The 15,715-nt window shown below is 41.2% G+C and overlaps 1 protein-coding gene across 5 annotated transcripts in view; it reads right to left on the reverse strand.

Annotated features, from left to right (window-relative positions):
* Positions 1-15,715, reverse strand: part of GNG2 (G protein subunit gamma 2) — a 156,511-nt gene that overhangs the window by 103,857 nt on the left and 36,939 nt on the right. Inside the window, exon 1 of one of the 5 annotated variants that reach the window (XM_055289369.2) lies at positions 10,811-10,917. The exons of the other annotated variants lie outside the window; for them this stretch is intronic. The gene's annotated coding sequence lies outside the window, so the exon portion shown is untranslated. Of the gene's footprint in view, positions 1-10,810; positions 10,918-15,715 lie in introns of those variants that run through there. 5 annotated transcript variants of the gene reach the window in all.

Here is a 15,715-nt window from a genome sequence, read left to right on the forward strand (position 1 = left end):
AGGAGCTGGTTTTGAGGAATGGGAAAGGTGATGGTGAGCACAGTTTTGGACATGTGAGTTTCATTTTCTGTGGGTTGGATGTTCTGGTGAATTTGTAGGCAGCTTCCTGTACTAGCTGAGAGAGGAGGTGAATGATCAGGATGCTTAATCAGATTTGGGACTGACCCACACAGCAACAATGACTAAAATCACAGGACAGAATTTGATTAAGGGAGAGGGAGAAATTAAATGGCCAAAGACTCATATCTTGAGAACACGCATATGTGGGGAGCAGGAACTGAAGTTAGTGAAGTTGGAGCCCTCAGAGAGGTAGGAGGAGATTTGTTTCATCTACTTCTTAATTACTTTGTGTGTGTATGGAAAAACTAAGCATGTTTACAGGGAAAGAGGAAAGGACCAAGAAAGTGAAGAAACTAAATATGTAGGAAAGACAGAATTATTGTCACAACATAATCCCTTAGAAAGTAAAAGGGAATGGGATAGAGAGTCCAAGTAGAGGGTTTATTCTTGGCTTGAAGGAAAGATGATGTTAATTTGACTTAGGAAAAAGAGGAGAATGAATGATGTGAATGATGCAGATGTTTCTGTCCCCCTACATACCCATATGCTGGAACCTGATCCCCACTGCAATGGTATTAGGACATGAGGCCACCTTTGGGGGTGATTAGGTCATGAGTATGGAGTCCCATGAATGGGATTAGTGCCCTTATAAGAGAGACTGGAGAGAGCCAGCTGGCCCCTTCTGTCATGTGGGGACACACAGAAAGTGCTGTCCATGGCCTTCGCCAGACATCAAATCTGCCAGTACCTTGATTTTGGACTTTCCAGCCCATAGAAGTGTAAAAAAACAAAACAGATTTCTGTTGTTTCTGGGTTACCTCATCTTTGGTAATTTGTGACAGCAATTCAAATGATCTAAAATAAAGGAAGATGTGGGGAAATTCTAAGGTGGTAAGAATGAGGTTGAGGAAGTCTGTAATATGCGCCTTCTCAGACAGAAGGTGAGGTCACTTCTAACGAATAAAGGCAGTAGGGGCTTGGTTGAATGGTTTCCATTGAAAATGCACAGGACAGAGTGAAAAGTGAAATAAAAAAGGAAGAAGGAAGGAATTTTGAAAGAACAGCAATGGCCCTGTGGAGATGCAGTGAACCTAGAGTAGAATCAGTCAGCCCAGTTTTCAGCCCCTCTCCTCTACCTCTGAGTGCTGGGTTCCTGGGAAGAGGATCAGGGGAATGCCTGACCCCACACCCAGGCTGGCCAGGGAGCAAGGGAAGGCCAGGGAACAGGGAAGAAGTGGTCAAGATACTGGTTTTTCAAATCCTTTTCATTAACAGCTTGACTGTTTACACATATTTGCCAAGAGATAAAGGGGCTGATCCTGTCTTATCTCGAGCCTCTGTATACAATGGTACCACTTCTAAGAAACATGTTATCACTAAAGTTTGAGAATTGAGCTCCCTTTTTTTTTTTCAGTGTTTAATGAAGTCCTCTAGAGATGATCTGAACACTGAGTCCCACTAAATACAACTGTTGTCTTTAACATAAGAATTTTCAAGAACCATATATTTACAGATATCTCTAATACTCTTACCTGAAAACTTAAATCTCTATTCCACAGTGGCATCTTTTACACCTGACCAAGTTTGTACACAGAAACTCTATATTTACATAGGGTACTAAATGTAAATAGTCTACACTTTTTTTTTAAACAAAATATTTCAGTCTTACAAACAATTTTAAATGTGACAACATATAAAGACTTTGCCCTAACATGAGGTAAGTGAAATGGAGTTTTAACTGGGAGGTAAGGAATTAATGAACTGTGGAACTCTAAATTCCAGGCCTATTTTATTATCCCTTATGAAGAGGTCGATATAGGCTAGGTCACCCCCAGATCATTTTCAGCTCTACCATTCTAGCATGTCCTAGGCCAGGGACTCAGTCCTTTATAAATTTTTTATTATATTTTTAATTGATAAATAATAATTGTGTGGGATCTAATTAAACTAAAGAGCTTCTGCCCAGCAAAAGAAACTACCAGCAGGGTGAACAGGCAACCTACACAATGGGAGAAAATTTTCGCAACCTACTCATCTGACAAAGGGCTAATATCCAGAATCTACAATGAACTCAAACAAATTTACAAGAAAAAAACAAACAACCCCATCAACAAGTGGGCGAAGGACATAAACAGACACTTCTCAAAAGAAGACATTTATGCAGCCAAAAAACACATGAAAAAATGCTCATCATCACTGGCCATCAGAGAAATGCAAATCAAAACCACAATGAGATACCATCTCACACCAGTTAGAATGGCCATCATTAAAAAGTCAGGAGACAACAGGTGCTGGAGAGGATGTGGAGAAATAGGAACACTTTTACACTGTTGGTGGGACTGTAAACTAGTGCAACCATTGTGGAAGTCAGTGTGGCGATTCCTCAGGGATCTAGAACTAGAAATACTATTTGACCCAGCCATCCCATTACTGGGTATATACCCAAAGGACTATAAATCGTGCTGCTATAAAGACACATGCACACATGTTTATTGTGGCACTATTCACAATAGCAAAGACTTGGAACCAACCCAAATGTCCAACAACGATAGACTGGATTAAGAAAATGTGGCACATATACACCATGGAATACTATGCAGCCATAAAAAATGATGAGTTCATGTCCTTCGTAGGGACATGAATGAAACTGGAAATCATCATTCTCAGTAAACTATCACAAGGACAAAAAACCAAACACCGCATGTTCTCACTCATAGGTGGGAATTGAACAATGAGAACACATGGACACAGGAAGGGGAACATCACACTCCGGAGACTGTTGTGGGGTGGGGGGAAAGGGGAGGGATAGCATTAGGAGATACACCTAATGCTAAATGACGAGTTAATGGATGCAGCACACCAACATGGCACATGGATACATATGTAACAAACCTGCATATTGTGCACATGTACCCTAAAACTTAAAGTACAATAATAAAAAATAAAGAATTTTGAACACATCACAAAAAAGAAAAATAATAATTGTGTATATTTATGGGGTACAATGTGATGTTTTGATACATGTATACATTGTGATGATCAAATCAGGCTAATTAACATAGTCATCATCTTGGGGGTGAGGGTGGGAGGGTGGAGACTAAATCTTAACACAGCTCTGCAACTCTCCTCTCCTACCCAGATCTAGTAAAGCCAGGCACCTGGGTTCTCCCAGTAGTTATAAAATGAATAGATGTGCACATTAAATAAAATTAGGGGTCATTATTTGCAAACTTCCCCCCACCCCTGGCCCCCAGCACATGGACAAAGTGCATTACAGAAAGTTAACATTAATTATTCAGGAGCTCTTCAAACCATTTAAGGTCAACGTCTGCCTCCACACCATAAAGCTCAGATACTCTTGCTATTCAATAGGGTCCCTGCTAATTGTTCTGCCCAACTCTCCTCAGCCTCACCATACCCTGCCTCACCAGTTTAAGGATTAGGAATAAAATCTGTCGTGGAAAAGGAAACAGAGGATTCATTATTTTTAAAAGTGAAATTTTGGTTAGAATCACACTTCGTTTGTAGAAACTTGATGCCTCAGAAACCCGTTGTATTGTTTAACTACTGTAGCCCCTCCCCACAAGTTAATGCTTCCCATTATTAAGGATTTGAGAGCAATTTAGTACTTTAGTTTCTCCCCTCCCTTTCTGACCACGCTACCTGTTGAGCATTTTTCTCCAATGAGAGGGGACCAGAAAAGCACTGAAGAAACAGCTCTCTAGTACCTCCATAGTGGTAGCCCGGTCTGAGATTTGACCAGCAGAATCACTGGTGTGACTGTCTACAACAAAGGTTTGAATTTCACTATCAGGTTCTGGACATCACCAACTAGCAGAAGCTATGCACATTTTCTTACTCTCTCCTTTTGATTTCAAATGTTGCTTTTGAGAGACGTTATTTTATTTGGGCAGGGATAATACTGTTGTATAAAGGAGGTTAAATACAAAGATTATGATTATGATCTAATGACACATTATGTTAAAAGATCCCGCCATTTGCAAATGTCTCCTTGAAAATCTGATTAAAAATTGGCAAAGATTCTCAACACAGTGTTTCTGGGGAAAAACATCAGCAAGGAATATGAATAGACATTTTTCTAAGAAGATACACAAATGGCCAATGAGCACAACAAAAGATGCTCAACATCACTAATGATTAGGAAAATGCGAATCAAAACCATAAAGAGATATCACTTCATACCTCTTAAAATGGCTGTTATCAAAAACATAAATAAAAAACAACATAAATATTGATGAGAATGTGGGGAAGTTGGAATCCTTCTTCATTGCTGGTGGGAATGTAAAATAGTGCAGCTGCTATGGAAAACAGTATGGCAATTCTTCAAAAATTAAATATATAATTACTATGTTCCATCATTTTCACTTCTGGGTTCCCAAAAGAAGTAAGAGCAGGGACTCTAACAGATATTTGTACACCTGTGTTCATAGCAGTATTATTTACAGTAGCCAAAACACGACCCAAGTGTCCATCAAAAGAGAATAAACAAAGTATAGTCTATACATTGAATGGAATATTATTCAGCTTAAAGAGGAGGAAAATTCTAGCACATGCTACAACATGGATGAATCTTAAAGACAGTATGCTAAGTGTATTAAGCCAGTCACAAAAGGACAAATATTCTATGACTCCACTTATATGGGATACTTGGTCAAATTCATAGAGGCAGAAGTAAAATGGGGGTTTCCAGGAGCTGAGAGAAGGAGGGAAAGAGGATTAATGGGTATAGAATTTCAGTTTTGCAAGATAAAGACAGTTCTATGGATGGACGGTGGTGATGACAGTACATCAATATACTCGCTACCACAGAACTGCATACTTAAAAAAATAGTTAAAATGGGAAATGTTATGTTATGTATATTTTATCACTGTAAAAAAAGTCTCCCTAAACCTGTGAGGCAGTGGTAAAGGCCAAGAATATGCTAACTTTTCCTTATGCCACCAAGGAAGAAAAAAATAACATTTGAGTACCTTCTATGTAGAAAGCACTCACTTATCCGCACACAAAAGCAAAAACAAAGCAAAACAAAAACTTTGATTATGTATTACTAGCTCTTCTTTACAATGAGGAAACTGAGGTTCCTAAGTTAATGTACCAAGTTAAGTAGTAAGAACCAGTGATAGGTTTCAAAGGCAGATCTGCCTGGCTCCAAAGCCTGTGTTCTTTTCTCTCCACAGTGTTTTCTCCTACCCACAGAAGTCTTTTTTTTGACTACACAGCTTTTAGACTTAAAAGTTGGGCCTGCTTTCTGAAGCAGGCTAAACAAAGTCAGTCAACCAAACACATTCACTACATGCCCACCATATGAGGCCCAAGGCTGGCAATATAATAATGGAGTCATGTTTCCATTCAGCCATTGGCCATATGGCAGAAAAAAAAAAAAAAGCACAATTGAAATTTCTGTGTTGGTCTACTCCTCAAAAGCCAGTGAATACCCCAGGAAAAATCATTATGTCTTTCAATATTCCATATGGCCAGAATAAGTGGAAATAGTTTCATTTTACAATGTAGAAGCATATTCATCTTTTTCCTAAACATTCTACCATCATAGTTACTGATCTGCTGTTACTCATTAATGTTCTGCTTCAAGCTGGAATTTAACCATTAAGAAATGTTTTGTGCTGTGCAGAAAATAGGCACCTCTTAGTTGTCTTCAGAAAGATAGCAAGGCCGTCTTGACTCTACTATGCCCGTCGGGCAAGGTTTCATTTTCTTACTCATGTGTAAAACACACACAGAAGAGTAATGCAGATTGTCTGTGCCTCCCCAAACAAAGCAGGGTGTTGGCATTATCTAGTGAATACAGCCTGCAGAGGAGTAAGTACCAAAGGGTAAGCCTGTCCTCATCTATGCAGCTCAGGTTGCCAACTTTTTACTTCATTTCATGATGCACAGCTTGATTCTAGAACTCCACTGGGTCATTCTGGATCGAAGATCTACCCTAGGTCTCTTCTCTAAGAAGATGATCTTTACATATTTCCCTTTAGGATGCAAATAGGAAGCGGAACTGCAAAATCCATGTCACGACTTGTTTTGCCCACAAGTTTGATTAAATTCAGTGAATCCTTCAAGGAGTTCCATGGTTTCAATACTAGCAGTACTTTGTCTCTTAGGCATGGTTCAGGTTTACTTTAATGAGCAAAAAACCTCCAAGAAATAGACATTTTTTTCTTTAGTAGCTATAAAAGCTTCCCATCTCTCAAAATGTGCTGCTACTCCACAGATTTTGAGAAGCCATATCGATTTCATAAAGATAGCATTAAAAACAGCCCTATAGCTCTTCACAAGTGAGAATGATGATAAAGGAGGAGGCATATACATACATAACACTCTCAACTAGCATATTTGGTATTTAAGAACCTATGTTTCAAGAATTTGTGTCAAAATATTGACTTTTTAAAATTTTTTACTCCACTATAAGCAGTTTTTCTCTTTCTTTTGAAAAATTATCTCCTTTCGTTATAGAAACTCTAGAAAAAAAAACCCTTTTATCAATGACTACTTACTGTTTAACTGTACTTTCTGCTGAAGATTAAAAAAAGCTTAATTCTTTAAATCATGCTACACGAGGGTATTAAACTCTTCTATATATCCTGTGAGAGGAATCTCACAATCTCAGTTCTCATCCGCTATACCTATTTAGTGTACTTTTACATATCATTCATAAATATGAACAAGTCATAGACCCAGGCTCTCATTAAAAACATCCTTTGCTCAAGAAAATCAAAGAATAAAAATCATGTTCTGGTTTTACCACTTCAGTCTATCTACCATATATTCGCATAAGGAAACAACCCAGCTGCACTTTTTTATTTTGTCCCTCACCGAGGCTAACATGCACCTTGACCTAGAGGTGAATAAAATTCATATAAACATAAAATCCATGCATATGCTAGTATCTGATTCTGGACAAGTTACTGGCCTTAAACCCGCCACGCTCCTTTGAACAAGGATGCAACTTTAGGATAAGACCTACTGGCAAATGATAGCTGTGTCTGAGGTTATACTGAACGCAGCTGCACAAGCTGAGGGAGGAAGACACTGTTTTTTAATGGTAAATACTGCCCCTCACACACGCAATTCAAGCCTTTGTTGGCAAAATCTAAGTACAAAAGAATTTAACTCCTCAAAAAGCCAAATCACAGCCATTATTTTTGCAAATCAGAAGACATCCCAGTGCAATGTGTAAGAAAGGGAATGCAATTAATATTTTACACCACTCACTCCCCTAAAACAAGGGGACTGCCAGGCTCCGATGACCAGACCACAGCTTCACAGCCCCAGATGAATTTCGACTCAGCCCTGGTTTTCCTCCGAGAGAACTATACAAACAGCTTCTTGTATTTAGCATGTTGCCCTGTCTAGTCATCAAATCTAAGCACTGATGATGAGGTTTTTTTAATCAAATGTGTCATGAATGTGGGCATTCTCAAAGACCCTTCCAAAAGAATCTAATCATTTCCCCTAGTCCTGAAGCGATGTCTCTATCATCCCTTAGAAATCGGACCGTAAAACCACAGGCGATGGTCGTTTTTCTCAATTAAAAACGAGCAACATGGAAAACGTTTCCTTTACCTTAGCTCCCGAGGCTTGGTCAGAGGAGCGTGGTTTTCCCCTCTCTCCGGAGCTGATCTGTGCAGGCGAGCTCCGGCGCAGCCCAGCCCAGCCCAGCCCAGCCCAGCAGTAGTAGGAGTTGCCCACGGAGCGCGGCGGCAGCGTTGTGAGTATGTGTAGCGGCGGCTGCAGCCCAGGGACTAGTCCCCACCCAGCTTTGTCTTCAATCAACGTTCTTTCTACAGGAAGCAGCGCATCTCCCACTTCCTCCCCTTCTTGGTAGCTGTTAGCTGCTTGCTTCTTTTCCCTCTCATTTCCATTTCAGGGCTTACTCTGGTGGTTTTGTCTGCTTCTGGGCTGCTGACAGTGATCTGACTTTCATCCCCCTTCTCCCTTTGTTCAAGTCCCTCTGGTGCTGTCTGTTCCTTCCTTCCCCTTTTCTCATCCCCCCACGGTCACCTCCACACACACTGCTCAGTCGGCCCCCTTCCTGGCACATTGCCTGCTTTTTAAGCCTGAACTTGGCTTGTAGCTATTGTTGTTCTTGCTGTTGTTGTTTCTACTGCTGCTGCTGGTTTTTTTTGGGTCAACATCCCCTGGCCAGGTTCTGGCCCCCGAGATCCCACACCTGCCTCCACTGTTCCTCCTGATTTACTGTGGTCCCCATCAAGCCAGCTAGCTGGGAGCTTGCAGCTTGCAGCTTCTCACTGCAGCATTTTTCTCTGTGGCCAGCATTTCAGATGCTTCATTTCTCCAAGGTCCCACTACCACTGAGATCTTACTTAACCCACATGCTCAGAAAAGAATGTCCCTGATAAGTATTCTTATGGGGCACGAGAATTAAACCAAGTTTGGCGATGCTACCTATAGGCCTAATAGTGAGGACTATTCCCAAAAGATTCTCATAGATGGGAAGGAATGAGGTGGTGCTGAATGCTGCACATTCCCAACAGAGAAACTGAATACCCCTCTCCCCATTCCACACACACTAATAGGGCTGAAAGGTCCCTCAGGATCCTCCAGTCCCTTCCCTTCATTTTAGGAGGTAATATCGTAGAACCCACAAGGGTAGAGCCTGCAAGCTGTCTGCCAGAATTTCAATCCAAGTTGCCATTAATGACTGTATGAACTTGGGCAAATTATTTAACATCATGTGCCTCAGTTTCCTCATCTGCAAAATGTAGTTGATGATAGTCATGCTCTACAGTGGAAATATGAGGATTAAATGAGATGGTATACAAAGTGCTAATAATAGTTCTAGGGACATAGGAAGTATTCGGCACATATTAACTCTTATTATTTTTAGAGGACGTTGGGCCTCACATTCAGCAAGTGATTTCGGCAGTCAGCAGCCAAACCCTCACCAGTACTTGGTTTTCTGATTCCACACTATTAGTATGTTCACAATTGAGCCCGGATGCTTTAATAACAATTTATTCAACGTGTGAGTCATTCTCCCCCCAGTACTAACACAAGGTACTTTGGGGAAGCTACAGATTAAACATGAGATGGGGGAAGGGGAATCCTGTTCTAGTGTCCAGGCAACACTATGGAGTTAAAAACAAAAACAACTACAAAAAAAAAAACACCTTTTCTCAGGAATCAGTGCCTGGAAAGCTAATCTTGCCAGGCAACAGTTAATTCCCCAACTCCTCCTTTTTAATCCAGTTTTGCCTTAATCCTCCAGCAAGTAAACAGGAAATGTTAGAAATCTAGGACTGATGGTGAATAACTCACCAGGTGAGCCTTCCAAACACACTGTGAGGACCACAGCACATTAACCTAGAAGGTACAGAATTTAATTTCTATGAAATGTTCTGAGACAGTCCCAAAACACCCTTTGTTTTGATTTGAACGGAGTTTGTTTTTTCAAGGAAATCTTTCATCAAAAAGGACCCTGATGTCAACTCACTCACACCTGAAAATTACAAAATGGATTGATTTAAGATTGAAAATGAGCAACTAGCTTCGATCCACAGGCAAATAGAAATGCAGTAGTGAGAGGATTGGGCATGAATCCACCACCACATGAGTTATCTCCAAACCAGGAACCCTGGTGCCAAAGGTTACCAGGAGCTTTTAAATGTAAATTTAAATATGCATGATGCCAAGTCGAAGAAAAATGAGAAGCTTGTTATTAATGGTTGGAAACAAGACTATGGTTAATTTTAGACCAGTAGGTTCTGGCATAAACTCTAGATTCAAGTACAGTAATTTTTTGTGTCTTTTTGTTTCTAACTCTCTCTCTCTCTCTCAACCATCGGAGAGTGGTTGGTATTTATATTTAAGCCTATACAGGAAAACCTCTTTCAAACAATAAAATCTCTAGGAATTTTGCCTGCTGCCTTCTAATCAGTTCTTCCATCTCTGGCCCTTATAAAACTCACAGTAGGTTAATCGCCAGTGTTAGGAGGTGCCAACAAAACTCTATACAAAGCTAAAAACTAGATTTTAAGATCTCTCTCTCATTAATACCTCATTGCTTTTCAACTGGTCCTAATAGCCTCTTTTTCAGGAGAGAAAAGTAAAGTGTGGGGTGTAGCTTGGCCAGGATAGATTAATCCAGTTTAGAGCTCTTAACACAAGTTTGCATACCAAGTTTGCAAAGTGTTGATTTCTTAGGAAAATGACATCTCACCATTAATAGTTTATGCATCAATTGCTAACCATGAGCCTATCCCAGTACATTTTATCACTGGGTAAAACAAAGTCTGTAAAATACTCTAACATTCATGCATGGCCGTATTTGTGGGCATTAATACCTTGCATTTCTTACATCTACTGGTAGCGGAGGTCGGGTAATGAAGAGGACATAATTTTGGCCTGATGTCTCTCCTATGTTACTGAGCTTTCTAGCTGGATGTTCCTTGGAGTCATGTTAATAATCCCCAAATTATGTACTATACCTTCATCCAAAGCCTGTTCCTCTTTCTATATTCTCCATTTCATTTAATGAGGAATACAAACCAGTTGCCCACATCAGGAATATAATAATAATCCCAAAACCTTTTATCTTTGTTATCCCAATCTGATTTAAAGTTCCTCATCCTTTCATTCTCACCAACAATCTCCTTGCCCGAACCCCTCCTCTCTCTTCCTCTTGCCACTGTCTTATTTTACAAATGCTTTGGTTTTTTCTGTGCAATTACAATACTTTCTACTTTGTCCTCCTACCTCCAGTCTCTCTTCGAAGCCATCCCCACCAGAAGTACATTGCTGAGATGGAGAGTTGATCAAGTCACTTTCCTACTATAATTTTTCCGTATCTCCCCTCCGGGTTGCTTCCAGGATATATGCCTTAATTCCTCTGCATGGTATACAAAGCCTTCTGTGATGTCACCTGTCCACATTCTCACCTTAGTGCCTGTCGCAGCCTTATATCCTACAACCTTCACAGCAGGTTCCTAATGGGGCTGTGCTGTTTTCTCTCTGCATCTTGGCACATGCTATTTCTGTTGCCAGAAATGCCCTATCCCTTCCTCTATTTTGCCTGCTAGTAAACCCCTACTTATCCTTTAGGACTCAGTTTTTCTCAGAAGCCTTTCCTGACCATGGAAACTAAGCAGGTGCTTCCTTTCCTGTGAGCACAACTGGTGCCTTGCCTCTACTTCCATTTCAGCACTAAGGACGTTATTTTCAGGTTTTGTTAGATGTGCATCTCACCCATTAGCATTTGGGTCCCTTAAGGTTAGGTCCACATTTGCTTGTCACACAGCAGGTAGTCAACAGATGTTTGTATAATGAAAAGCCATCATTGGCAGAAATTCCATTCCTTTGAATGATGGGAGGAAAAGGAAGTCTCAAAAATGAGAAGTTGGTCATGGGGTAAGAAACAATAATCCCTCCATCTATATATATATATATATATATATATATATATATATATATATATTGCAAATTTTCTATGGAAATCCATGGCACATGCGCACCAAATTCTGAATATTTGTTATATGGTCAAGCCTAAAAAATTCTGGGACAACTCCTAGTTCCATTTCTGCATTGAACTTCTTATAAAGAAGCATAGTCTGGCAACGAAAAAGTAATTAGAAAATAAATATTAAGGCTGGGCTCAGTGGCTTACGCCTGTAATCCCAGCAATTTGCGAGGCCGAGGCAGGCAGAGCACTAGGTCAGGAGTTCAAGACCAGCCTGGCCAACACAGTGAAACTCCATCTCTACTAAAAATACAAAAATAAGCCAGGTGTAGTGGTGCATGCCTGTAGTCCCAGCTACTCAGGAGGCTAAGGCAGGAGAATCACTTGAACCCAGGAGGCAGAGGTTGCAGTGAGCCAAGATTTTGCCATTGCACTCTATCTGGACAACAGAGCAAGACTCCGTCTCGAACAACAACAACAAAAAAGAAAAGAAATATTAAAAAGAAAGCTATTCTTTATTTGTATCTCTGTAGGAACTTTAAAGAGACTGATGAATAAGCTAGAAACACTTCTCACATCCCCCTATGCACTCTCAAATCTTTGCCACATCCCAACTGTCCCAGTGCATCTCATATGCCAAATCCCCAAACTCTCTAATCTCTCTGCAATGCTGTACACCTCCTTCTCTCTCCTCCCCCGCCATGCCCAGCGAGTTCTTTATTTTTTCATTTTTTATTTTTTTGAGACTGTCTTGCTCTGTCACCCAGTGTGTAGTGCAGTGGCACAATCTCAGCTCACTGCAACCTCCACCTCCCAGGTTCAAGCGATTCTCCTGCCTCAGCTTCCCAAGTAGCTGGGATTACAGGCGTGCACCAACCCACCATGCCCAGCTAATTTTTGTATTTTTTGTACAGATAGCATTTTGCTATGTTGCCCAGGCTGGTCTTGAACTTCTGACCTCAGGTGATCCACCTGCCTCAGCCTCCTAAAGTGCTGGGATTACAGGCATGAGCCACTGCACCCGGCCTAGTTCTTTATTTTTTGATTGACTTGCCTTCTCTGGCTGAGCCCTCCCTACTTTTTCTTCCCTGTCTCAGCTTTGGTAGGTAGGTCTGTTGGTCAGTCAGTCTCTCTCTCTGCTTCCTATCAGAAAGGAGCCATAAACTGTGCCAGCAAAGCCAGCCCTTGAGTGCATGTGTAGGCTGCAGGGAAGAAGGAAGAGTAAAATGGGAACAAAAAGGTAAATCCATGTAGTCATAAATCTTGTCCACTCTTATACATTGGTGGTACATTTAATGGCTTGCTTAATTGTTCAGCTGAATAGTAATGAAGAATAAATAAATTACTGAGCTGTTATTTTATCACAGAAAAGCTAGAATTCCAGGCATTTCTTGGATCAGCTAAAGGGAATAGAAGCCTCTTTAAAGAGTTCTTCAAAAAGATATAATCATGATCTGATCTGTGTGTCACAGGATCATTCTCTCCCCCCAGACATCTGAGCCTAAGCCCAGCTGTTAGGAGCCAAGAAGACTGAATCATATTTGGCTTGAAGAGAGTCAGGGAGTGGGTGGGCAGAACTAATCTTTCTGGAGAGAGAATGGCTGGCCTTCACTAATGAAAAATGCCAGTCTCTGTCTCACGGCCCAGCACGAAAGCTAGTGGGACAAGGGACATGAAGAGTGATAGCCAACTCTTTCATCAGAGAGAAATGTATTGGAACCATGAGTTCTCTCCTTTTGCTCTGGGCACAGCTGGTAGTGCGAAGCCCCCCAGATCCTTCTCTGATATTGCCTGAAATGTCACACATGTATGTATACATGTGTGTGTTGCATATATACATACACTCCTGGGGAGGCTATCGGTGATGAATGAGTTAAAGATGCTTGCTTTCCTAACCCCTCACGAGAAAACAAACACAAATGTTGATGAGGAAAGGAAGGGGATGGGTAAGGAGGCCAAGAGTAGATGGAAATTGAAGAGGGCTGGAGGAGGGCTAACCATGAAGCCTGAGGTCTTACTGAAGAGGACGGTAGCACAGAGGGACACAGGCAGGGAGAAGGCAAAAGACGGGAGGGAGGCAGAACCAGAGCTGGAAGTAGGTAAGAAAGAGCCACAGCCGGCCGGGCGCGGTGGCTCACTCCTGTAATCCCAGCACCTTGGGAGGCCAAGGTAGGAGGATCACTTGAGGTCAGTGGTTTGAGAGCAGCCTGGCCAACATGGCAAAACCCCATCTCTACTAAAAATACAAAAATTAGCCAGGTGTGGTGGCGGGTACCTGTAATCCCAGCTACTCGGGGGGCTGAGGCAGGAAAATTGCTTGCAACCCTGGAGGAGGAGGTTGCAGTGAGCCAAGATAGCACCACTGCACTCCAGCCTGGGCAACAAAGCAAGACTCCACCTACAAAATAAAAATAAAAACAAATAAAAAATTTCAAAAAGAGCCATGGAGGCCTTGCTGTGGATACAAGCAGTTGTGCCCAGAGAGAGTTTGACCAGGCTACTAGGAACAAGGGCTCCACACTCCCCAAACCAGGGCTGCCTTGTATGTTTCTGAAGTTCTGATCTTCCCCATAAGCAGAAACTGTTCCAAACCCTTCCTCCACCAGCAGAAGTTGGAGCTGGGCTATTGACTGGGGTCAGGTGAAAGAATTTAAACCAAATGTGTTACTACCATAAAAACAGAAACAGTGATTCTGCGAAGTAAAACTTGTTGCTTCCAAAAAGTCCCTGAAGATCAATATAGACATTCAGGGACAGGCCAGGCATGGTGGCTCACATCTGTAATCCCAGCACTTTGGGAGGCCAAGGCAGGCAGATCACCTGAGGTCAGGAGTTTGAGACCAGCCTGGCCAACACGGTGAAACCACATCTCTACTAAAAATACAAAAATTAGCCTGGTGGTGCACGCCTACTTGGGAGGCTGGGGCAGGGGAATCACTTGAACCTGGGAGGCAGAGGATGCAGTGAGCCAAGATAGTGCCACTGCACTCCAACCTGGGCTACAGAGCGAGACTGTGTCCCAGAAAAAAAAAAAAAAAAAAAAAAAGAAAGAAAAAAAAGAAATTCAGGGACAACAGGAAACAGGCAACAAGAACAAGAAGAGGGAGTCAGCAGCGAAGTGTGACAGAGGTTAGAGAACACTGTGCACCCACAAAGCCTTGGAAAAATAGTCCTTTAAAAGGAATGTCAGAATTACAGGATACAAATCTGCAAGATTAATATCACGCACGTAAATCATTTTGAAGTATCTTGAAAGAAAAGCTATACAATAATGACTCCAATAATTTATAGGCAAGGCAGAAAGGCAAGACTTAGTTTTTCTGTGCCAAAAATGTAGACCAGACAGCGTGATCTATTTTGTCAGTAAATAGGTTGGCAAAAGAGGATAGGAAATTACAGGAGCTGTTTGAAGGCATTTTTCTTTATGTCTTTGTTGATTTCCCTACTGGAAGGGGTTTTCATAAATTTACCTGTGACCTTCCTTGGCTACTCTGGCTCTATTCTGTACCTAGGTTTTCAGGTTCTCATTTTGAATTTTCTGTGACAGAATTTCATGAACAGAACCATAGCAGTGGAGGGAACTATGGCTTGTGAATGTGTCCCTTCCATCAGAGTCCACTAGAGTGTGATAACTAGACATGCCACTCCCTGAGGGCAACGGCTATGTCTCACATCTCTGCATCTTCAGCACCCACCTCGCACAGCACTTGGTACATTGCGTGCACTCAGTATTTGTTAACTTGAACTGAGTATAAACAATTAGGTCCTATGGAAGAAAGTTATGACCACTACTGACCATTTTGAAAATACCAGAAAATTTTATAAAATCAGCTAAAAATCTAAGAGAATGAGTGAACAACTACTAAGGCTGCTTAAAATATTACCAAAAATGTCCCCAGAAATCAAAAAATGAGAAGAGGATATAGCAAGGGGGGAAATGTGATAGTGATTTTGAAAAAGGAAAGACCCTGAAGTTACCGACCAAGTAATAACATTAAACCAGCAGGAAAAAAAAAATCTATTCTTTACTTAGATGATAATGAAGTCCCACTATATGTAGAAAGCTCTTATGAAGGAAAGCATTGTCAATTGATTGCTCTTCTGGCAAATCTGTGAACTCTGAAGGTGCATTTGCAGTAATGCAAAACACTTCTCGTGAAATGTTGCTAAAATGATTTCCGTTACTTTAGTAAGAAGCTGTTCAA

The sequence above is a fragment of the Symphalangus syndactylus genome, chromosome 8, assembly GCF_028878055.3.
Source record: "Symphalangus syndactylus isolate Jambi chromosome 8, NHGRI_mSymSyn1-v2.1_pri, whole genome shotgun sequence".
NCBI lineage: Eukaryota > Metazoa > Chordata > Mammalia > Primates > Hylobatidae > Symphalangus > Symphalangus syndactylus.